The 24,725-nt window shown below is 42.5% G+C and overlaps 1 protein-coding gene across 1 annotated transcript in view; it reads left to right on the forward strand.

Annotated features, from left to right (window-relative positions):
* Window positions 1-24,725, forward strand: part of LOC143169447 (acid-sensing ion channel 2) — a 524,671-nt gene that overhangs the window by 209,722 nt on the left and 290,224 nt on the right. The window lies entirely within an intron of this gene.

Here is a 24,725-nt window from a genome sequence, read left to right on the forward strand (position 1 = left end):
CACACCTTAAAATCGGTATGTGTATCACTTACTGAGTTTATGTGACCTGTTGTCTATATAATAATCCCACACTTCTGGGCTGCTGACTCCTTAACTAGACTAATTTCCCATCACATTCTATGGCCAGTGACAATACCAGGAACCAAGAAATCTCAAGAGGGAAATGGTCTGACCAGAAATGCAGCCTGTAACTGCTGATTCATTCTCTCTCTGGTTCCTACTGTTGATGAGAAATTCCCTTTGGATCCAAGGAACCTCACCGAAGAAAAGCTCTGGTTTCAATAAATGGAAATTTTCTGGTGAAGAAACATAACAAAACAAAGCCAGAAAAACCTCCTGTGCAACCTGTGGCGAAGGGCACTAGTAAAAGTGCAGGTACTGGGGCAGATGTAGGTAGTCAAAGCTGACTAACCCACTGGTGTACTCACATCAAAGCTCAGCTGTATTTTTGGTGATACAGAGAGAAAGAGAGATGCTAACTAGACCTTTGAATATGTCACTAAGTCTCCAGTGGAAAGACTTCCATTAACTCTGTCAGATACTGGATCAGTGAACAATAATACTGATGGATCTTAAGATTCAAGTGCCTGAGCTGCTACCCAAATAAGCAATTATTCAATAAATTAAGATTGAATTAAGGAAATTGAAAACAAAACTAGGAGGTGTGTATGTGCATGTTGGAAATTCTACTTAAAACTAACTTTTGAATCACATAAAGGAAACAGGATATAATAGGAGTAAAGTTGCAAAGGAAAACATGTCCTTCTGATCAGATAGGAGTCTTTAAACACATAAGTGAAATAGCAGATAAAAAAATTACAATTGGGTATGATGTGTTTTGATTTTTTTGAAGTGAAGGCGCTCTCAGAAGAAATTCCTTGCATTTTTTTGAAGTGTCTGGTCCTGTCCATGGCTAGAGATGGCATTATGGCATTTTAGGCTAGGTAATACAGAGGTCTAATCTGGTCTGACGATGAACAGGTCAGGCAGGGATTGAAGTTAAAATGGAAATAGGGAGTAATTTGGTTGGCTTGTTTTCCATCGTTGATACGCATCTGGGCTACATCTAACCACTCACCAGCATTTCACTGAGGGACGCTGTGCATTGTGGCTATTTATTTGTGCTGGGACCGTGAAGAAGAAATAGTGATGGACACAGCTGTAACTCCTGTGAGGGAACCTGGTTGCATCTTAAAATCACAGTATTTAAGCTAGTAACGAAACTTTTTTCTGCTTTCTGACATCTGGGGAGTTGTTTTGTTTATAATTTCCAAAGGATCTTTGAAACTTTTGGCCAAAAGATTTCTTCAGTTAAAAACTCTGGTTCATAATGAAAAACAGTTTGCATGGTAATTTTCTGACTGGCTTTGTTCTGTGGCACTGCCTGAGCAAAAAAAACCCTGATAGCTAATAAAGTTGTGCACGGTATTACCAAGCTGTCTGTTTTATAGCAAGCTTGTGTGTGTCTACGTGATCTGCTGCTATAGAAATGCTTATTCTTGTATCCTGTAGATACAAGATAAGCATCTCTGCTCATGCAGCAAATTGTGCCCTCCCCGGTGACACCAAGTGCCCCAATGCCCTGTATTTTCCTGCTATGAGCCAGAATAGTCCCCTGCATTTATTAAGTTGAAAAACCCACTTTTCTCCTAGCCTGGAAATGCATGAGAACTGAATGCTGATTCAGGAGCTGTGTGCTTGTCATATAGAAAGCCATATTAGAATGCAGCCCCAATGTTACACTTCTTAAGACACTGAATAAAACCTGTTAAATAACCCGTTAAAACCCGAACAAAAATTCGTTTCCAGGACACAATACATAAGCATCAGGACGCATTTCAGAAACCATTACATAGATGTGATTCCACATATCAAAGCCCAAGGATTCTCCCAGAAACCTTAAGGCGCCACATACTCACGTCTGGTTTTGATCGGCTCATCTGGATGTTGCTTTTAGCTACCACAGTGTTACAGAAATCCTTTGGGACAGCACATTCGCAGATGAGACAGAAGTACCAATTGGCTGTTCTTCTGAAGCGACGTGCCTATCCCACAGTTTACACGTCTGCCTGTACACATCTCCAGCCTTCCCTCTGCACTCTGCAGCCATCTGCCTTACCTATTCCCATCTCTCCCTGTTAATTTCTCCTTGCCTGTGCCCTAGCATTTCAGCAAGTAAGTGCCTTTAAAAAAATCTAAGTGCCCAACTCCTTAAAGAGTGTTGAGGGCTGCTGGGGGCTGATTTTCTCTTTGGCTAGGGGCTTTGTGCAGGCGGAGTTGCTGCCTCTATGGAGGAACAAGGCAGCCTGTTCACATCTAGATCCCATTTGAACTCCCTCGTGTCTAGAAAGGATTGCAGGAATACAGGTAGATTGGCCTTCTCCCTTGCATCTGAAATCACAGCTTCAGCGGTGACTTCTCCCATGTAGTTTTATTCTTGGGAAGGAACTACCTTAACATGAAACCAGGTTGTGCAAAGGGTGGCTGAGGGATAACTAAGTTAATTGTCTGTGAGGTACTGGGCAAACTGGTATTCAGACACCCAAAATAAAGTATTTTCATTTGGGCTGATCTGAACTAAAAGGATTGCTGTGAGTTTCTGAGGGTGTAATTTGGCATAAAGAGCAAAATCATCTTTGATTCTGCTGAAATTACTCTGTCATGGCAACATATAGTAAGATTTTGTCTGGAAAATTTCTCGTCCTGTATCCAATCTGAAGAAGGGCCCCGAGAACATTTTAGTGTCAGACTTTGGAAAAAAGATTTTTTCCTCTAAAGGGAATTTCTGCTATTGGCAGCATAGCAAGGCTTCTAGCATGCCCATGTGGGCTAGGTGAGTTAAGATTTAAAAAGAACTTTTTAGAGACCTTGCCAAAAGCTGTTTTATAAAACTGTGATTGCTCTTGGGTTTTGGTTTGTATTAGAAAGGGGTCAACAATATACAGTCATTTACCTATTAGTTACATTTATCTTCAGTTAACTTTCTCAGTCACCAAAGAAGTAGGTCAACTATGGCTTCACCGCTCTGGACCCCAAACCAGCCAATAAAATGCTCAGTGGCTCTGGTTTGTCCCTATTTCCGTATTAACTGATGCTTGCCACTATGTTGGATTAGTCTCATAGTATCTGATGGGAAAATAGCCACAGGACATCATGCTCCGATGATGGTGGCTAGAGTACATTCATGAATAAATTGTGTCAGTTTGGAACATGCTGAAAGGTTTGAGGTGTGGAGTAAAATCCCCAACAGTGACTTAGGAGTCTAAGATGCATTTTCAGGGTGACTTGGACTCTTGAGAATCTCATTTAATAGCTTCAGGTTTTGCGTCTCTGATTCACATGCCCTGAAGCAATCAGCTGAGGTGTTTTTAAGATTTTCCTTTTTCCCCCACTGTCCCAACTCTGACTCAGAAATTATTGCTCTCTCCTTATCTTCATCACAGAACTGGCAGAAATGACATTGCTTTAGCTCTGTCTGGAATACTTGCGTAAACTCACTTTCTTCAGCAGTTTAAGCTAACACATTGGGTTGAGAACAGCAAGGCCTGTAGTGCACATACGTATTCCCTGCTGTCAGCTCTGCTGTGCGATGGGAGAGAAAAGACTTAAATGACTGTAGCTAGAGCTGCCAGAGCTTATCAGCCAAAGCACATAGTCACCTGAGAGTCAGACTCTGACCATCTTTTCTAGGAACCAAACCCTGCTGGCATGAGTACTCATGACATCTGAGGTCATGAGATCAATAAAGGATTCACAGTGCTGCTTTGCCCAGGCTGCCAGCCATGGCCTTTTTGTACAGAGGCGTGCTGGTTTTGGCTGGGATAGAGTTAATTTTCTTCACAGTAACTAGTATGGGGCTGTGTTTTGGATTTGTGCTGGAACCAGTGCTGATAACACAGGGATGTTTTCGTTATTGCTGAGCAGTGCTGACACAGAGTCAAGGCCTTCTCTGCTCCTCACCCCATCCCACCAGCGAGCAGGCTGCGGGGGCACAAGAAGCTGGGAGGGGACACAGCCGGGACAGCTGACCCCAACTGACCCAAGGGATATCCCACACCATATGACGTCATGCTCAGCATGTAAAGCTGGGGGAAGAAGGAGGAAGAGGGGACGTTCAGAGTTTGTCTTCCCAAGTCACCGTTAGGCGTGATGGAGCCCTGCTGTCCTGGAGATGGCTGAACACCTGCCTGCCCATGGGAAGGAGTGAATGAATCCCTTGTTCTGCTTTGCTTGCGTGCGCGGCTTTTGCTTTACCTACTAAACTGTCTTTATCTCAACCCACGAGTTTTCTCACTTTTACCCTTCCGATTCTCTCCCCCATCCCACTGGGGGGGGGGAGTGAGCGAGAGGCTGGTGGGGCTTAGTTGCCGGCTGGGGTTAAACCATGACAAGAGGACGAAGAGCAGTTGCAATGACAAGCTGGGCAGCTTGCTTTGTGTGGTCTGAACATGGCTCCTGGTGTGCAAGTGAGAAATGGGACTAATGGTTGCTTTTATAAAGTTCTTGGGGACCTAAAAAAAGTAATGGGGTTTCAGAAATTAAGAATGCGACAGATGATCTGCTCTGCACACGTTTCTCTGTGGAGGTCTCTGGCTTCAACTCGTGTATTTACCAATACAGTGGCCATGCTGTAAGCTCCCAACCTCTTCGTTGGGTCCCCAAGCACAGAGAAAGGAACTGTCAAATTATCTTCTCAGACTAGTGGGTGGACAATATATAATGATGGATCTGAGCGCCCATTTGCTTCTGTCTATAGCCTTTGACATTTCAGGAACATGAAGTCTCAGTAGAGGTTAGCATCTGTACTGGTTTTGGCTGGGACAGAGTTAATTGTCTTCATAGTAGCTTTGTATGGTGCTATGTTTTGGATTTGTGGTCTCACAGCATGAGGTGCAACTATGGGAGGTACCTTCCTTCCAACACACCAGTCTCTCCATTGCCTTTTTGTTTGAATTCCTTTAATCTGAAGTAAAACTGTCATTATCCAGGGACTGAATTGTTCCTCTAAAGGCAGAAAACTAGCTTTTCTCCACCACTTTCAGACAACATGATTTCCAGCATAATTTTCTTTGACGCAATGTTTCATTTTGTTTTAGTTCTCCAGCCCAGCAGCTGGTAAGACTTGCCCTGCTCAGACCTCTGACCACCCAAGGGAAAGTCTGTCCTCAGACTGGCAGCTCCTTCACTCTCTAGAACAAAAAAAAGGAAATTTTCTCCAACTAGGAGTTCCATTATTTTGGCACTCATTTTTGTCTGCTAGCTGGATCAAAAGCCACAATATCAACATTTTAGTAGCATTAAACTTATTCAGGAAAATGTTGGTTTGGAAACAGCAACCTGAAAATCATTGTCTGTTTTGAGCAAAATAAATACCTAGTTGCAGAGAAATGTCATTTTTGACAGATTGAAATTTCAAAATGTTGATTCAGAAGCTTTAGTTTAGAGTCTTCTTATAGGAAATAGCTGTTTTGACAATATTCTGTGTTTTGTCATGTAAACTTGTCAAAAGATTTCCATCAGATCTACTGTTTTCCCTGTGTTGTTCATAGCTATGCAGCCCTCCATGGAAAGCGTCGTTCAAACCACCAAAACACAAGCTCACAAAAACCGTCAGAAAAGGGCTGGCTCCTCTGGCAGTCCTGGACAGAGCCACAGTTTTTGGATGTAGCCATGCAAATTCCAGATTTGATTGCTTTGCAAGCCATTCAAAGAGCAGAAAATAAAAGGAAAATGGAATTTGATGGTTAAAGTAGCAGCTGGAAGTTTCATGTTCTGGCCTTGGATCGATTTCTGCATCAGTTGAAGCTTACTAGTTATTTTTGTTTGTGCCTCAACTTCCATCTCTGCCTTTAAGTCAGGACCATTTTGTTCTCCCCCATCTATGGTGAAGATTTCTGAAGATATGGATCATCTCTCACAGTGTATTTACAGTTTAAGCAACAATATTCCAGACTGCACAGGGAATAAAAATTAAGCTCAATCTTAGGACTAAAAATCCCTTTGGGACTGTGTTTTTTCACATGATTTCCAGATCAAATACATCCACTTACTTCCAAAAATCAGTTTTCACCCTCATGTTTCGTTTCCAATCTTTATTTCATTTTAATTTTCACACATTTCTGCTTTTCCTTCTGCAAATCAAGAATAAACCCCAGACATTTTGGGTTTCCCCTCAGTTTCCATCTCCAGACCAATGTGATTATCAGTTTGTATGACCTGAGGGCTTTTTACTTATCACCTTCACCACCATTGCATTTAATTAGAGGTGCCAGAAATGTTAATATCAGGTGGTCTGGCACCACCTGGTATTTTGTAAGCATTCATCTTTCGCTGATGTGTTTTACCCAAATCGCCCACTAGATGGTATGAAGGGACCAGAAAGAAAATTCATTCTAAAAAAACCCACCAACCCCCAAAACACTGAAATATCTGAATAATAACTAAGGAGCTAAGGATGGCAGAAATAAGACTATGTGTTGGCCCAATGAAAGTCAAGACACTTATTGGTCCTGCAGTGTTCACCAAAGTTGTACCCTTTTGTAATGTAGAGGGTGTTTGATGGACTCCAGGAATGCCCAGCCCCAGAGGCTGATCTCAGTGCAGATGTTTTACCCTCAGTTTTAAGTCCCTTGGAAAATCAGTCATCTGCTCTTTACATTAAATGCCTTTGACTCAATGAGGAGCCAGGACTCCTGTACATCGGCTGGCACTGTGAAACGTCGTTTGCCCACACCTCTGAGCTCTGCAAGGAAAAGCTTTTCATTCTGCTATCCCTCACATAAAGAACAAAAGGAGCTTATTTTAATTCCCCATGGAAATGCGTGGGCCATTCACAGCAGGATGCCTTCCTCTTTCACATGCATTTCACCTCCAAAGCATATCAGGTCAGTTGAGGGGAGTGCAGAAGTTTCCTCATTTGATTCATCACTCTGGCAGAGAAGGTGAATACTTGCCAAAATTGTCAGCTGCTGGGGACACACTACATCTCTAGGCCACATTAGAAGGCAGCTGTTGAGCACCTAATTGCACAGTTAGCTAATTAAGAAGTTTGTGGAAGAAAGGCAGAATTTGAGTTTCACTTGTAAGCTAGCAGGCATCAGATACGCTGGGAACACCTGGTGCTTTGGTGGGTAGCAGATTTCTTTCGAGGGTATGGGAAATCCTCTTTCAGGTGCCTGGAGAAAAGTGGGTGCTCATTTTCCACAAGGTCTTCAGTCACAGGTGGACAGAACTAAGAGAAGAGCTGGAAAACAGATGAGCTTCTTTCCCTAGAAGTCACCCAAAAGAGCTCCTCTTTTTCTGAAGCCCCAAATTTAGAGACTGAGAAGTGTCAGTTCTCTGTCCACTCCTCGGGCCTGGGAGAGATCTGGTAGAACAAACTTGAACAAAATCTTCAAAGAACAAGTGATCAAACAGGTTGGGTTGTTTCAGATTTTTTTTGCAAAAGCTGCTCCCTCTGGCCCCGTAACAACAAGGTTTCCTTGAAAGAAGAGGGGTGGGAGAAGAAAACGATTTTGAGCTAATCACACTGGGGACAGATCCTGAAAAGAGGAAAATAAAAAATAAGTGAACTGAGGAAGGAGAAAAAGAAAAGACTTCCTCTGACTCGCAGTGGAAAGGTGTGGGACTATCTATCGGCCTCTGTTTCTCTCACTCATCCTTCTTCCCCTTAAGAAAAGAGGAGAAAGTGGAAATACAAGGTGAAGGCAGGGGCAGTTCAAAGGAAAGAAAATTAAGAAAGGAAAAAGAGAGAGACTTTAAAATGAAGAGTTTAATTGTAAAATGCTAAAAGAACAAAAGGTAATACGAAGTGAGAATTCCATTTCTTTCCATTGAAAACATTCCCAGTGCTAGTCTCCAGGGTAGAGATAACATGCTGCTTCACATCTCTTGTGTCAAATACACAGTACATTCCTGTGCTACATTCAGTACCTGATGATGAGTGCAAATTGCTTGTGAAGACAGTAATTTATAACATCTACCAAGGGCCTTGGCCATCTGGTGATTAAGCTGGTCTGTAGCCTACAGCTCATTCTGGACTCCTGGCCAGACAACTAGCTGGCTGTTGTGCTGGAAAATACCCCAGTCCATTGCTGCTAGCAGGCAGATTGTGTCCTGCTTACCAGGAAAAAGCCAATGTGGTGATCACCTTCATAGCCTCCACTCTGACTGGGAGGAAGGCCACATATCCCGAGATCATCACAGAGGCACCATCTTCCCTTCCTCCTCCTCTGCCAGGAGCCCTGCAGAGCTCCTCAGCTCTGCAAGCATGCTGGGATGGGCATTGAGAATCCAGGAGGCAAAAAGGCACTGTGCTCTTACATCTCTTGGGAAAACTCTCCTTGCACAAAGATTTCGGTTGCACTGAAAGAGCCTTTTGCTCCCCCAAGCTCTCCTCATCCTCCCTTGAAAGCCTCCTTCTGGAGGCTCTTGCAAAGCACCTTTTTACTGTTTAGAAAGGAAATTGCCTTGGGAAGCTGGACTCTTTCATACTACTGTGCAACAACCATGAGGCAGTCTGGGAGCAGAGTCAGTGCCTGACTAAGCACTAATCCCAGGCACAGTATCCCAGACTGACAGGTGGGGCCATCAGTCCCCTTTCTCTATATCGTTAGAGAGAGCTTCGAGGCCAGAAATGTCAGGCACTCACTGGAAAAGCTCTCTCTTTTCACACAAAGCTGTGTTGTGTTTGTGATACTTCACCATGTTGGCTTGGCTACCATGTCTCTAATGAGGTCTGGAGGACAAAAGCTACTTTCAGGCAAATCTCTTGGCTGGGAAAACCTTCCATCTCATGGAGATTGGACACCCCAGCAAAATTTGTCATGCTTTTCCCTTGGAACTTGTTAGATGGTCTAGAGAAATGTCTCCCAGAGTCCTGCTGTTGGATCCGCAGATGAGCCATGGAGGCATTACCATGGCCATTAATTTAGGAGAAGTTAAAAATTCCTAAGGTCAAGGTTGTGATTTCAGCCGCTTTGTGCTGCCTGGATGATTCAGACTGAAGGGTAGCCACGTCCAGGTTAACAGAACTCAAGAATATACTGTCAGGACTTTCCTGTGCCTCAGCAATTTTTCTGAGATCTGGGCATCCTACAGTCTCATCGTACAGGACTGCTAAAGGAGAAAATCAAGCCATCCCTGCAACTCCCCCTCTCCTTTGCCAAGCCTCCCAAAGCATGTTCCAATGAACTAAGCTTGAGTTTCTGTGTTTAGAAAGCAATCTGAGAGACCTCATTTTAATTAAGAAGGAGGTTCCATGATGGACAGGCATGGCACAGAGGTAAATGGCTGTGAAAAGAGATCACTGCATGTGTGACAGTGTGTAAAATGGACATACAGAGAAATTTTACACTTCAGCAGCAAACCAGCAAGGTGACAAAAAAAACCTATCTCCAAACCCACCACACCTGTAAACACACAAACATATATTATTAGTTTCTTCATAATCTGTAAGAGACAGACAGCCTGTCTCTTTGCTCTGTAAGCATCCATATTAGTTACAGAAAATTAGCGCCTTAACCTAAAAAGGTAAGGAAAGGAGGGAATATGAAAGACAGACTGAGTCTGCCAGAGTGTGTGTGTACACGGGTGTTAGCGTGTATGTGTATGCCAAACAGACAGTGTATCTTATTCTGGGTGAGAGTGTACATGTATGAAAAAAGGCTTTCTAGTGTAATTTAAATCTGGAGCTATACTTAGTAAAGTGATAGAGATGAGCAATTCAAGATGTTAAGCACAGCTCTCCGACTGAGCTGTGTGGTGCTTGGGATCTGTTTATTTAGACTCAGAGCATTCTTACAGCTATAGTTCTGCCACCGATAGATGCAGATTCACACCAGCCCCAAAAACTCCTTCTTACCCCCTATTCCCACGACAGAGGTTCCTGCCACAGGCACAGCCCTCTCCATAGTGCCGACAAGCACTGGTGAGGATGCACAGAGAACCGACCCGGGGTCAAACTAACCCAGTGGGAAAAAAAAAAGAATGATTAAACTGAATCAGTTCCCAGGTCACTGCACCACCGATCTGGTGGTGCTGGCCAAGGAAGGGCTGTGGCAGTGGGAATGGACAGGCAGGTGGGAACTTGATTCTTCTCTTCAGCATCAGTGTGTGGCTTCGTGTTGTGACTCAAGGATGCACAGAATGTGCTTTTGCTAGCAGAGCTGCGCTGTGGCCCTGGTCTGGCATAAATATACATATACGTATATGTATGTATGTAAGTTTTGGGTTGGAAGGGGAGGAGAGAGAGGCAGTAGGATCTGTTCTGCTGTTTCTGGTGTGGAAACGCAGGCTTAGAGTCCCCCTGAGGTTTAACGATGTCTCCTGTTTTCCCCATTCTGTGCACAAGGTACATCCAATACATTCAATGTACGATAATACTGGATCCCAAAAAGTGTTTTGGCCCCCCATGTCATCCAGAGGAAGGAATGCTGTTAGGTTCAATGGCATTTTCCATACAACTCAAGGGAATTATTGCTCCCCTCCTAAATCCTCAGGATCTAGTCTCTTTAGCCACACTGTAAGCTACAACAAGCCACACAGCAGGGTGGCACCTTTTGTTCCTGTAGGGCCAAAGTCCTCAACAGATGTAGAATTCAGAACTGGAGGGAGTTTGCTCAGGGAAAGACGCCTGCTCGCCTGGGCTGTCTGCTCCTCTCTGCCTGAGTACTTTATTCCCAGTAAAATAAAGTGAATGATTGTTTTACCTAGTCACAGAAGAGCCTTACCTCCAAAAAAATGAGTGAAATACATCACCTTGTTGTTTTTGCTGCAAGAGAAGAGGGAGCTCTTGTCCCCAGGGCTGCCAGCAACATCAATCACCAAGAAGATGCTTAGCGGAAAAAAAATCTAATAAAAAGGATTTTTTTTCAGGGATTCAGTGCAGGACAGAGAACTGTACTATATCAATTTTCTTCTGTCTGTTGGCTTTTCTGTCTGTCTGAGGTGCTTTCTCTCTGATCCTTTGTGCAAGCTTATTATGAAATGAAAACTTAGAAGAGTAAGCTGGCACCGTTTCTCTTGGTACTGTGCATAGGGAGGTCACAGAGCCAGGATTAGACACATTCCCTGGAGAAGCAGGCGGAGTTTAAATGAAGTTTTTTTATGGCCCTTGACATTCCTTTAGCTTTGAGGCACTGATGTCGTTCTCTTAAAAAAAAAAGGAAAGAAAAAAAGAAGGGAATGAAAAATCCATCTCTGCCTGAGACACCCAGTGCCTCTGTGTATGTGAAAAAGAATTCCCATTGAGCTGGCTTAAACATAAAATAAAATGCTACAGGGCCATATTTTCAGACTTGGAAGACTGACATCAAATAACTAAATCTATATCTGGACAATTAATAACATATCTACTTAAATATGGATTTTGATCACTAAGTTCCTCCCTTCTCTCTCCTCTTCCTCCCCAAAATTAATGGAAATTTTGTAATAATTTTTGTTATTGTTGTACCTTGTAGAATCATAGAATTATAGACTCATTTAGGATCTGGCCACCAAGTAGTAATTACCCTTTAGAGTCTGAGGAACATGTTTTCTAGCTATATCCTCCTCCAATTTTAAATCCCCAGCTGGGGAATGAGCTGAAATCAATGAGAAACAATTTGTTGTTCCTGCAGTGAATCTCTGACAAGTCATATGCTTGGGCAGATGCCTGGTGCCAGCTCTGGTAAGTCTGTATTTGAAGCCTGCAGAAGAAATTACATTGTCTGTCATTGTCAGCGTTATCAAGAGCAGACACAAAACAAAACACATTTGAGGATGTTAGATAGATAATTCTTTGGAGAAGGGAAGGAGGTAGATAAAGCTGGATCCTAGAACAGAAGAGCCAACATTATACATCATTACTGACATTAACATTACCTTATCTTTATGGTGTTAGACCTACCAGAGAGCCATCAGCTCTAGGGTCCTGGGTACAGAATCTGAAGGATTGATTAGAATGGGGGAAAAAAAAAAGAAAATTATATCCAAACAGAAACTGCTGTGCCAGCCTGAAGAACGGCCTGTGGGAATGAGTGGAGTGAAATTTGTGTGCAGATATGTTTGCATGACATCTACAGTAGAAGCAGAGTTGTGTGCCGTGGAAACCTGGGTGGGTCCCGTCAGACGCCAGAGCCTGGATCTCTTGGTGATAAGCTGAATTCACAGGCAAGGATGTATCCCGCTTTTCAAGCCTGGGCTTCTCCTTGTGCAAGGGTGAATGTAATCCCTCCGGATGCCCAAGGCATTGAAACCCACCTAAAATAGCTCAGGCAGCTTTCAGTGAGAACAGGCCAGGCGAGGTAATGGGAGAGGGAGGCACCATTTTGGTAAGCAAAGAAGCTGGGAGGCAAAGGTGTTCGATTCATCTGACCACACTTCTGCTGTCTGCAATATAAGTGTCCACGCCAAAGTCTAGATTCCCTTCACAACCACTGGAGACCAAAGCTGATGAGCTACAGGTTGCTCAGCCATAACTACACAGCTAAATTTGGTGAGGTGAGCCATGCCTGCAGGGTGCTGGCTACTCTGACTCCATCTCCAGTGACAGGAGTGTGCATGTGTGTGTGGCAAATCCCGTGGCAAGGCACCGAGAATTCTTCACTGATGGAAATCAGATGTAAAGTGACACAAAGTCTACAAAAAGTGAATAAACCCAAACTTTGACAAGCGCTGTCTACAAGTGTCTCCGCACAGTGCTGTCTGAGCTCATTCAAGCAGGGTTGAAGTCTATTCTGCAGTTCTTGGTACCTAAGTCTGTTAAAGACGGTCAGGATGTGTTTACTGTGGCTCCAGTTCTGCATGCTGGGTGAAATGCAGAATTGGAAGGGAAATTGGAATTTTCAGTAGCTATTTAACCTCTTGAAAAGTGAGATTCATCTGACAAATGCTGGTGTTTGTAGTAGTTTGTAGAAAACCTGGAAACTGCGCCGAGCCCAGGCTGTAAAGCCTTGTGGGAGCATGCAGATACTCCTAGCCTTCTGACTTCTGGTATTAGTGAATAGCAATGGCAGGTGATGGATGGATCGCTCCACTGTGGCCAGGAATCAGTAAGACACAAGCCGAATTGTTGATGGGACACTGGGCAGCTATTTCTTTAATTAAGACAGTGACTTCTTTGTAAAAAAGTAAGGGTTGTAGCTGATCTCTCCCCCTCAACCTCCACTCCTGCTACCCTTAATGTCAGTTATGCTTTCAGCGTAGATGAGCCTATTATTAACACTTTGAAAAAAAACCAAATTATTTTCTCTCAAAAGTTTGAGTGAATTTGCTGAGCTGCATATTACATCCCAGCATGTTTTCTTTGAGAAAAAAAGGCAAGTGTTCATTAGAGCTGGTTGAATTGTCTGGTGACATAGCTGAGAATATTTATGTCAATAAAAAGCAATGAGTTTGCTTTTTTTCTGTGCCTGGAGCCCTGTGACCTGTAAAGATTTGCAACAGTCTCAAGAGAGGGGTGTCATTGAATCTAAGTTTAGATGTCTGTAGTGTAATAGTTCAGTCTGCACCAATTGTCTGGACTTACTTGAAAGCTGAAAGAAATAGGCACATCTTCTTTCTTCTCTTGGGGTCAGTATCGAAATGCGTGAAGCAAATCATGCTTTAGAGCTGCCTGTCTCTTCAAGAGACTACAGATAATTAGTTCAGAAGGGGGCATTTACATTTTTGGACCACCACACCAATAAGTGAAGGATCCCACTGGAACTGGCTGTAAGAAAATTCCCTAATCTTGAATTTTTCCTAAGTGGTTTGACAGTTTTTTCCTAAGTTACATGAATAAATATGTAAAATATATCATACATTTTTAACACAGATAGATTAATATATTGTTGAAACCTGGATGTGTAACCGTGGGCCTGCATTTAAATTAAATGTAAGGAACAATGATGGAGAGTCATTTATAATGATGAAAAATTGAAATGAAACATTTCAGTCCACCTGGCCAAAGCACCATTTCACAAATGAAGTCAAACAGTTCTGTGCTGGGATGATTGACCTTTATAGCCTTTACAGCTTGGGCAGTAAACAAAAAGCTTCCAACTTGCACAGCAAAGTGTTTTCCTTTCTCTTAATAGTCCATTTTGAAATATCTTTGTTACTGTTTTACATCTGTCTCCTGCTGTTCTCATTGTGGATAAAAACAAACGTTAGAAGAACAGCCTTTTGGGCAGTCCGACACATGCACATTTTCCTTGGCTCTTGTATTTCTCCCGTGGGCTCTGAGCAAAACGGCCCCAAGACTCTTCCAGCAAAGACGGAGGCATGACAGAGAGCAGCACTGGCTGGAGGACAGACGATTGCTTGCAGGCAGTGATCACAGACTCCCGGGAGGAGTAACGGCACTTTGTGAGCTATTACACCTCTCACCAATCTCCTTGCCAATAAGACTCACAGAGAGTGTTCAACAGCCTTGTTATTACTGTCAATTCTGTTCTCTCCCTCATCATTTCTGGACCACTGAGAGGCTAAAATATTAACCGGGACATTGATGAATTTGAGCCTGGATTCTTTTAATTCATTCCTGGCTGAGTTCCTACTTGCATCCATAACTCCACTCTAGTTAATTCAGAGAATTTATGGCTTTAGCCTTGTCAGGTGCTTTGAAAAGTCTCTATTGGTTCCTCATTAACGGGACATTTTTCCCCTTTCTGGAGCCTGTTACCTAAGTAGGATTTTTTTTAATGGGGAAAAAATAATAAAATAAATTATAATTATATTTTATATATATAATATTTAAAAATTATACATAAGTGGAGCAAAAAGTAAGAGGCCTCACTGCCTTCCTCCAGTCTTTTATCAGCAACAGTGATGGGTCAGCCGCAGAAACCTCCTGCAAAGACAAGGTGACTAAGACAGTGTGACACACTCCTACCAGCACCTGGACACGTGGCTGCATGTAACTCAGGGGACATTTTTAGAGTCACCCACACTCCTGAGAGTGTGATCTGGTAATCTGAAAACGCCTTGTTTCTTTTAATCTCATCTTCCTCCTCTGCTCATCTGTTAATGGATTTGACCTTGTAGCTCCGTGTCAGAGGCTCACTGTCGCTGGCTTTGGAAGAACCTGCCTTTATCTCTTCTCTGTGTTGAATATGATTCTACAGCTTGTTTTATTTTATCACTTAGCATTTATCTATCTATCTAATCTATCTATTTCTTTTGTTCTATATATCTATCTGTCTTATTTACACATACACACTTCACTGCTATAGTATCTGAGCATCTGTCTGTTACAGGCAAAAGTAATAAACTAAACTGTTTTCACTGGCAGAGAAACCAGCATTGCCAGTTGAGTGTGCTTTCGGCCAGGAGTGCTGTAATACCCTTTTGTTTCAGGATGTGACAAATTCAGGCTGAAGGGCTGAGATACGAGAGTAACTGTGGGCTATGTGGGCAGTGGTTTCTTACTTCTTCTTGCACAAATTCTTGCATTCAAATCATGGGATTGCTCTTCTTCCTCTTTAGAGTATTCTATGGTGGTTAAACTCCTTGTGTTGAAGATCCTGAGTCTGATACAGGTTTTGTGGGGATGGATATTCCCTATGTCTTTTCCTCCTTAACATACAACCTTTCAGAGCATGTGGCATTCCTTCCTGGGTATGGAGTAGTGAAATGAGCAGCCTTGGAGTTAAGAGTTGCAAACCATAGCTGGGTCTGTATCCACCAGCACAGCACGCAGCCCTCCATCCAGCTGGGGATGGAGCACAGGTAGGGCTCTTTGTCCGCTCAGCCATGTACCTGCCCTGAAGTCTCTGCAGGGCTTGAGTGACCTGTAACTAGGGTTGGACAAACAGTCCAGTTTATTTGCCAGATTTCCCATTTAGAAGCAAATAAATCTGCCTGTGCATTTGTTTTGACACAGTGAAGAATCCATCTCCAATTTGGTAAATATTTCTGACCACTATAAATATATACAGGAGTGGGAGTGGGATTTCTTTTTGAGAAGCTGAAATTATTTTATTTTGATGTTTCTGCAATGAATCATTTTGAATTCTCTTGTTGAAAGTGTTTTGTCTAGAAATTTAGCTTTCCATAGAGATTTTGAAAGATTTTAAATAGCTGAAAATTAGATATTTAATTTAACTCAAGCATTGGGAGGAAAGGAGCAAGATCGAGCAGAAAAAAAAGTCTCAGGAAATGTTACTTCCTGTAAAAGAAATGATAGCCAAGCAAACACAAATATTGACAAAAGCTGCTGAGTTGTCATCCTCATAATCTTGGGTGGGCGGAAGTCCTTTCCTGAGGATTATGCTGTAAATTATTCAAAGTCCAGCTCTCAGCGTTACGTCTGGGATCTGACTCACATTTGTGGAGCAAACAATTCAGCATTGAGATGTTGTGCCGTTAGGTGTGCTGCCGCTTGGCCCAGCATTACTCATCTATAGCATCAAGAGAAGGAAAGAGATTTGGTTCTTCTTGTTTGCTCTCCCAGCAGCATCGTACAGTGCTGTGCAGGTACACAGCTGTCCTGGTTTCGGCTGGGATAGAGTTAATTTTCTTCCTAGTAGCTGGTACAGTGCTGTGTTTTGGATTTAGCATGAGAATAACGTTGATAACACACCGATGTTTTAGTTGTTGCTGAGCAGTGCTTATCCTAAGTCAAGGACTTTTCAGCTTCCCATGCTCTGCCAGCGAGGAGGTGCACCAGAAGCTGGGAGGGGGCACAGCCAGGACAGCTGACCCCAACTGGCCAAAGGGACATTCCATACCATGGGACGTCATGCTCAGTACATAAGCTGGGGGGAATTGGCCGGGGGGGGCAGCAGTTGCTGCTCGGGGACTGACTGGGAGTCGGTCGGCGGGTGGTGAGCAATTGCATCATGCATCACTTGCTTTGCATATTCTCCTGTTATTATTATTATCATTATTATTATTATTATTACTATTTTACTTTATTTCAATTATTAAACTGTTCTTATCTCAACCCACGAGTTTTCTCACTTTTACTCTTCCGATTCTCTCCCCCATCCCACCGAAGCAGGGGGAGTGAGTGAGAGGCTGGGTGGTGCTCAGTTGCCAGCTGAGGTTAAACCACGACATGCTCTTTGTGGCACAGTGAGTCTTGGTTTTACCAGTGAGCAAGAGAGATGTGGACTCACCTGGTCGTACTTCTTGCTGAGGTGGAATCATCAAGCACAGCGCTCATGTCTCTGCCAGTGGTCTGCCCTCACTTTTGAGGCTGAATGTCAAAGCAAATAACGATTTAATCTAAGTGTGGTTTCATTCAAAGGTTTCCTTGTATTCTGAGGAAACAGAGTAAGAAGTGTGGAGCATTTTGTTTGAAGCATGTGGGAGCAGCAGCTGGGTGTGCCATTTATTCAGTTAAAGAATCAAAATGAGTCTCTTTCCTTTTCATCCTGGCTTCCCTCTTCTGTAATTCTTTCATCCTCGATGCCTTTTATTGATCTTTTCAATCCTGAAGGAGAATGAAGCGGCATTGGCATCTTTTTCCTCCTCTTTCTCCCATGGCCATCAGGACACCTTGCAGAGACGCACACAAGGTAGAAATTGTCCTTCTCCTCCCATCCAAATGGCATTACCTCCAAGTCTCAGCAGGCTGCCTGGCTCTTCAGATGCATTTGTATTGATTGGAATGGGGAGTTTACCAACAAATTCAAAACATCAAATACGCTGCAGAAACTGATGCTGAGAACCAAGGCACTGTTGCAGGGCATGGCTTCACCACGGGCTAAGTCACTGGTGGCTGATGTCCTGCTCAGGGTGTCACCCGTGCTGTGGGGTGGGCTGCTGTGAGCAGGCAGTGCTGGATTACACTGTTCAAATAGCTGGAGCTACTTTGACAACAGGAGCTGGTTTTCAAAGAAAACTAAACAAAAATGAGCTGGACCTTGGGCCAGCGCTTGCTGTGATAAGCAGCTGCCTCCTCTCTGAGTGGGAAGGTAGACATACAACAGAAAGGTCTAGTATCAGAGTATCTAGTATCAGAGGACAGATATTTGGCCAGAGTCTCCAGTCAAAAAAAAGAAAAAAAAAAGCAGCATCTCACATCCAAGGTACACCTTCCTTGTGGCAACACCATGCATTGTCACTAGAAATATTCCATTTTACTCTTTAATTATTTCATTTTTTTTTGTAGGATACATGTCTGTGTTGAGGATTGTTTTTTGGCAGCAAAGGGCAGGAGGAAGAAAATATCAAAAATGTATGTGGGAAGCAGACACTTTTGGTAAAGATTTTCTTTGAACACTTCCAAGCAAATATTTCCAGGCACACTCAAAAATAACTTGGGAAAAAATAGAACTGCTTTAAAAACAAAAGAGAGAATTTCCTAGTCCCCAAATACATGTCCTTCATTATTTGAACCTAAAGCAATCAGAAATCACTACTCCAGATGAACAGCTCTGGGGGCTGCTCATTTTCGTGTGCCATGTACAAAACCCCCCAAATTCTGTATCAGTGTTTTCCAGCCTCCTCCATGGTAAGTCCCTCGACCCCACTTCTCCAAAGGAAATTTGTCCTGTTATCTCTGGCCTCTTGACTGAAGCCTCCTGCAGAGGAGGCTGGCTATTGTCACCAATCAGTTACTGGTGAAATGTGCTTACTGGGCTCGTACAGACTGAACTTAGCCAAAAATTTCTTTCACTTGAGCATACGTGATCTGTCCTGAGCACTCCACTTCCTCAGCGGGAAACTGTGAGCTGCTGCAGCACAATGTGCCAGATAAGACAGCTCTCTGCAGTCACTCCGGGAGACTGATAGCTGCGTGAGTGAGTTAACTCCGTTAAACCTGATGGAGACAAAGAAAGCAACAGAAAGGATAGAAAGACAAATACAAATCAGCTTGTCTGTCAGCCTCCCATCCAGGAAAGCTGCCTTCCCCCACTGCAGCAGTGGGAAGGGAGGTGGGCAAGAACTGTCTGCCTGCAAAAGTTTCTTTAAGGAGATTTCACATTGCTCATGATTACCGATTGGGTCATCAAAATGAAAAATTATGTTTTGATTTCTGTAAAAACAAAACAGTTCTCTTTATTTTGGCTTTATTGATTTATTTATGCCCCTCCTTCCCTCCTCTTAAGAAATACAGTGGATCACATGAAAATGTAAAAGAATGGGGAGTTTAATGGATGGACAAGTGATCAATTTTTAGTTCATTAAGAAGTTTGAAATTGAAGTTCCTGTGATTTGGAGGGAAAAGGGAGGCAAAATTTCACTTCCTTCAAAGTTTGTTGTTGAAAAATCAGTCTTTTCCTCCCAGCTGATTCTGATTCTGTAAGTTGGTGGGAGAAATCTCTTCTGTCTATGCAGAAGAATGACATTGGACCAAGCAAAGCCCATGGCTCTAATTAGTGCTTCTGCCAAGGCAAAAGTCAACACACTAGTGACGCATGGTAGGACATGCTCCCCACATCATTTCACAGTCAAAGCAACTGCTAGTATCTCAGTGTAATGTGGGGGTGTATGAGGGTTGTTCATATGTTGTAATATGCGGTATGAGCTTCTATTTCCTTTCTACCTTTAAGCACTCTCAGCATCTCTGCTCCCTCCCAGTTTTGTAATAGGTAACCTGAATTCTGTGCTGGAAACCTTCAAGGGAAATAGCCGTTATGTATCACGATAGCATAGGTTTAAGTGATCATTAAACAGTAGGAGTTACTACTTGAAATCTATATCGTCACTAACCAGGCCATTCTGTTTCACCCCAGGTGAAATCCATCCAGAGAAGAACAAGGCCAAAGCATAATTTAAGCTCCATTAAACCCTTGAAAAATAACTTCACCAATTCTGAGCACATAAATTTTTTTTTTACATGGAACATAAAAACTTAACAAATTGTAACAGGGCTCCCATCAGTATCAATTCCCTCTAATATTAAAGCCTGTATTGTATATGTCTGCTGATAGCAAGCTTGAAAATGTACTGTGAACAGAACAAAAATAAAACAGTAAATAAATGCGGAAGTATTAAAATAGGAAGAACACTACAGTCTTGATTTCATAGCTGACAGGCACTTTGAACTGGGACCAATAGCATTATCCCTATTTTAGAGATGGGAAACAGAAAAGCATCATGGCTTTCCCAAAGTCACATGGAAAGTCAGTGGCTGAGCTGAGTGTTGAATCCTGCATGTAGCCTATTGCCTGCATGTAGCACACACGTCACTTACAAACTCCTGGAGAATTTGACAAAGCAGGTCAGAAGTGGGGGGCAGGCCTCCACACATCTAATCATCAGAGAGAAAGGGAAAAATTATAATCAGAACCATCTCTTCATTGTCTCCTTCTCTGCAACCAGGGAGATCTGATGATTTAGAAGAGCATTTAATTAGCTACTCCATCTTGTTTGAAAAGGGAAGCATGGTCAGGGCTATGAATTAATATGTATGAATTTATCAAAGTAATCTGGTCGCCTGGAGGACAGGAGCCACAGGCACATGTAAATCTCTGAAAACACTGTGACAGACATACAGCCCAAATTTTGGGACTTTGACAATCTCAGGTTGTGAGTATTAGTTGAACACTAGCTGGTACTGAAGAAGTGTGGGAGGCTGTAGATGCTTTGCCAGCTGACTTCACTCGCTATCTCTGTCTGTAGCCAGTGGAGAGAGACAGCCTCCCTGGACGTGGTTTAGAGTGGGAGCCTAATTCAGGTGCTCTGAATCTTCATCTGGGGGAGCTGGTCTCTCATTAGTGACTGTAGGAGGAATCAGGGAAAATTAACCTCTTGTATTAGCCATGGCAGATGGTGTGAGCACTCTGCCATGGTTTCAGAGAGGATAAGTAGCAGCTCTCCAGGAGACCAAGGTAATTGTTTTCCGGGTAGGGGCTTTGTGCTTGTGTAGACTTGGCAGGTGGAAAGACCTGAATTTGTCCTAGGCTAGAATTTGTTTCTCTGCGTGTGAGCAGTAGAAGGGACTGAATAGTCACAGAGCGGTATCTTTCACCCCTTAATTCTTTCTTGTTAGGTAATGGTCTGATATTACTTCTATAAGCAGCAGTAATGCAACCTATGGTTAGCAAGACCAATCTTTAAAGTCACAAAATTGAATTTGTCCCTCTCTCAGGCTAATTTTAGAATCCAATTATGATCAAGAAAAGATCTTGAAAGAAAACGAACAATAAAAATTCACTCCAGATATCTGGAGAATATAGAGCATGAGCAGCAGCTGATATGGTCTTGGTTTAATTGGGGAAAAAACCCAGTTTCTCTTGATTTTGCCTCATGTGAGGATGCAGGGATGAGAATGAAAAAATACTTGCAATAAGTAGGAAACTTTATTTCTTCTTCAAGATCTAATAATTCTGACAAGCACATTGAAAACATATCAGAGGAGATCTTACTGTCCCCAGATGGAATAAGAGTGAAATTAGCAAATGGCACATTAACATATTTCTGATTATATTCCAGCCTTCCTGCGAAAGGAAGTGTTATGGGGAATTAATTAATTAATTAGTATAGTTTACAAGATACCTAAGTTTTGCTTGGAGTTAAAGACAATGAAAAGTCTCTGCGTCTGAGACGGAATCCTTTCAAAAAAGGATGAAGACCTTCACTTTTCTGGTTAGTCTGAGCCTAAGCTTCAGGCTTTGTTACTTTATGCTGTCTTTAGAGTCAAGTGTGATCTCTGAAGAAGGACTTCACAGGAATTGGGTGAGAAGTGGTTTTCACAGCCTGACAAAGTTACACATTCTGCCCCAAGGAATAGTTAATGCCTTATACAAAGTGCAGTAAGCACAGAGAGGCACCTGATCTTCTGATGATTTAGGCCACTCACATGGAAAATGGCACGTACACCTTGAACTTGCTGCTCTAAATAGTGGACTGTGGAACAGCTTCAACCCGGGAGTCTGCAAGTGCTGATAGTCTTTTAGCCAAAGAACTCCTTCAGAGTTGAGAGAGACCCAAGGTTGCTGAAAGCATAAAAGGAGAAAGCTGAAAGGACGCCAAAGGTGTTATCTGGATGACCTGCTCGGGTGGGGGGATTAACTATTCTTGCACCATCCTGGAGAGCTCTATCCCACCCCTTTCTAATAAACCTCGAATGATCAGGAGAATTTTAAGAACAGATTAACACACACCTGCCAGGGACAATCTCGTCCACGGTGTGAACAGACTGAACTTTTTTATTTTGTGTTCAAGGCTGTGTCTTTTTTGAATTTTAACCGACAAATCCACATGGTGCTTGAGAAACCTTCTCCTAGAAAAAAAGTCTGTGGAAAATTCAGTTTTGCCATAATGGCTTCTCTAAAAGATCTATTTTAAAAGTGTATCAAAAATACTTAAGGAATTCTGATAGCTACAATGCTTAGCAAATCATTACCGTAACAGAAGTAATAGTTGATACCCGCTTCCATAGCTCTGAATTCCACAAGTATTTATGAGTAGTAGCTGACTTGAGGAAGTAAAGAAAGATGGACTTGGAGTCAGTAAAGATGGTCACCTGTATCATTCTGGAAACTTAGGTCAGTGTTCCAAAGTGTTAAAAGGATATATAATCCTTAATAATGCAAGTAATATGAATAGCATCCTCCTTAAGCAGTACAGACAAAACCTCACAGCAAAGGGAATTAAAATAGGGATTTTGCTTGCAAAGGGAATGGAATAGTCTCTGAAATAAATGTTCAAATATCCTCCTTTCGGATTACCATTGAAGTTTGTCTCAGGGGGAAAAAAAACAAACCAAAACTCCTGCTTCACAGAAAGCCAGGCCAAATATGTTGCTTGTGGACAGCTGCCTGGAAGGGAGACAAGCCATTCACACTGACTTAGACCTGGAAGGTAATAAAATACCTAACAAGGCTCCGATGTAGCTTTTGAAGCCATTTACTGCCATTCCAAATCAGAGAAGATGTTCTCATAGTCATTGCTAAAAACACATATTGTTCCACCCAGGTCTACCCAGATCACGCTTTTTCTAGCGATTGCTCCTAGCCGTATCCAATATTATTATTTTTTCAGGCTTTTGCAGTGCTGAACCTCCAGATCAGTGGAATAGAGAATGTGTTATTACATGTGCTGGATTTGATATGTCAGAGAAGATAACCTTTCTGTTATGCAGCTTGCAGTGTGATATTCTCATTAGCCCTGTTACTGAGAGCCAGACAAAGTCCTAACAGAATTAAATCACACATTTCTAAAAGTCAGGCTTATTAACCTAGCTGAGACAAAATAACAAGGTAGATGTAGTTAGGGTGCCCTGAAGTTTCTCAATTAGAACTTTGTGCACTGAAAATAAAAATGCATCACAATTACCGCTTTTCAAAGTAAAAGGTCATTTTTCTCTTTTGTGAGAGAGAATAAAACAAAAACTACGGTGTTCTCAAAACAAAGTTCAGGTTTTCCATTCAGAAGAGCTTTTTGCTTTGGCATATATGTTACATAAATAGGCAAAAGCTTTTCAGAATGTTCAAAAGTGAAATGAAGATCTTCAAAATCATTGGTATAAAATATTTAATTTATGCCTGAATAATATTAGTATATTTGGGAGTGGTATTTTATAGTTTCCCCTATTAATCTTTGAGTTCTTCAGTTTTCTGTTTTGAAGAAAGATTTTTTTTTTTTTTTCTTTTTAATCTTGATTTTTTTTTTCCCCCCTGGAATTGAAAAAAAAAATCTTAATTTTAAGTGGCACCTTCCTCATCTTATATAATTTTTTGCATAAGGACTAGAAGAGATGCTTTAGTCTTTGGCTTCATGGTATCAGGCTCAATGCTGGAGTTACTAGCCGCATTCAGAGCCTGAGTGGAGCAGAAGTTCCTGCTAGATGCTGTAGGGACCTTAAAAATCTATAAATGTATGAAGCATCAAGCAGTGGGAGTTGGAGTATGGGAGCCAACAAGGGTTAACTTGTCCTATGGACTTTATATATTCATTTTTTAATTCATTTTATCAATTGCAGTGTGTAGTAAATTCACTGAATCATTCTAATTACTTATTGATTGGCTGCTGGTGCATTGGAACATCAATGTCCCTCTGTCATCGCAGGCTCACTCGTTGGTGACAGCATCCATCTGTAATGCACGGGCTGCTTCTTTTTTCCTTATCTCTGGGCTGTATAGCTGACACTGGCTTGTCAGCTGCTCTGCAGCACAATCTACCCAAGGTTCCTCCCTCCCAACAAAATTATTAGTATTTCTCTACCTACTTAATTAGGTTTCCTAGTGCTCAAGGGGCTCATTCAGTGGATGTAACCTGGGATAATCCTGCTTTATGTAAAGCCTTGCTTTATTAGTTGCATGTGTAAATCAAACTTCAGGACTAAACTCCCTGAACACCCTGCTCTGACCTTGATGTGGGCATAAGGGTCTGACTTGCCATTCAGTCTTGCTTGGGAAGCTTTCCCCTCCATGTAGAAATGTTACATCTTTTGACTGCCCTCCATCCAGGCAGTCTGTGCCCTAAAGATGAAAAAGGAAAGCTCCCCTTCAGAAACCAGTAACTGTGAGATCTGGGACTCTGACTGATTATTATCTTAGACCTGAGAAGGTGGCAAACCCCTGCCTGCCTTTCTCCTCTGCTGAGATGCCTGAGCTGCTTGTCAGTTGTGTCCTGAGCGGGTGCAGTTTAAAGCACAGTGTTTCATAGTGAATTACCACCGCCTGTGCTGTGCCTCTGTTCAGCAGCTGAATGACAAGCAGTTCAGGAGCAGTGACCCCACAGCCATCCTAACCTCATCAGTCAGGTTTCTATCCTTTCAGGGTCGGTCTCAAAAGAAATCTGGGACATCTCTGCCCTGGCCTACAACTCCCCTAAAAAGGTCATTGTGTGACCCCATGTGGCAGCTA

Source organism: Aptenodytes patagonicus, chromosome 20, assembly GCF_965638725.1.
Source record: "Aptenodytes patagonicus chromosome 20, bAptPat1.pri.cur, whole genome shotgun sequence".
Classification (NCBI taxonomy): Eukaryota; Metazoa; Chordata; class Aves; order Sphenisciformes; family Spheniscidae; genus Aptenodytes; species Aptenodytes patagonicus.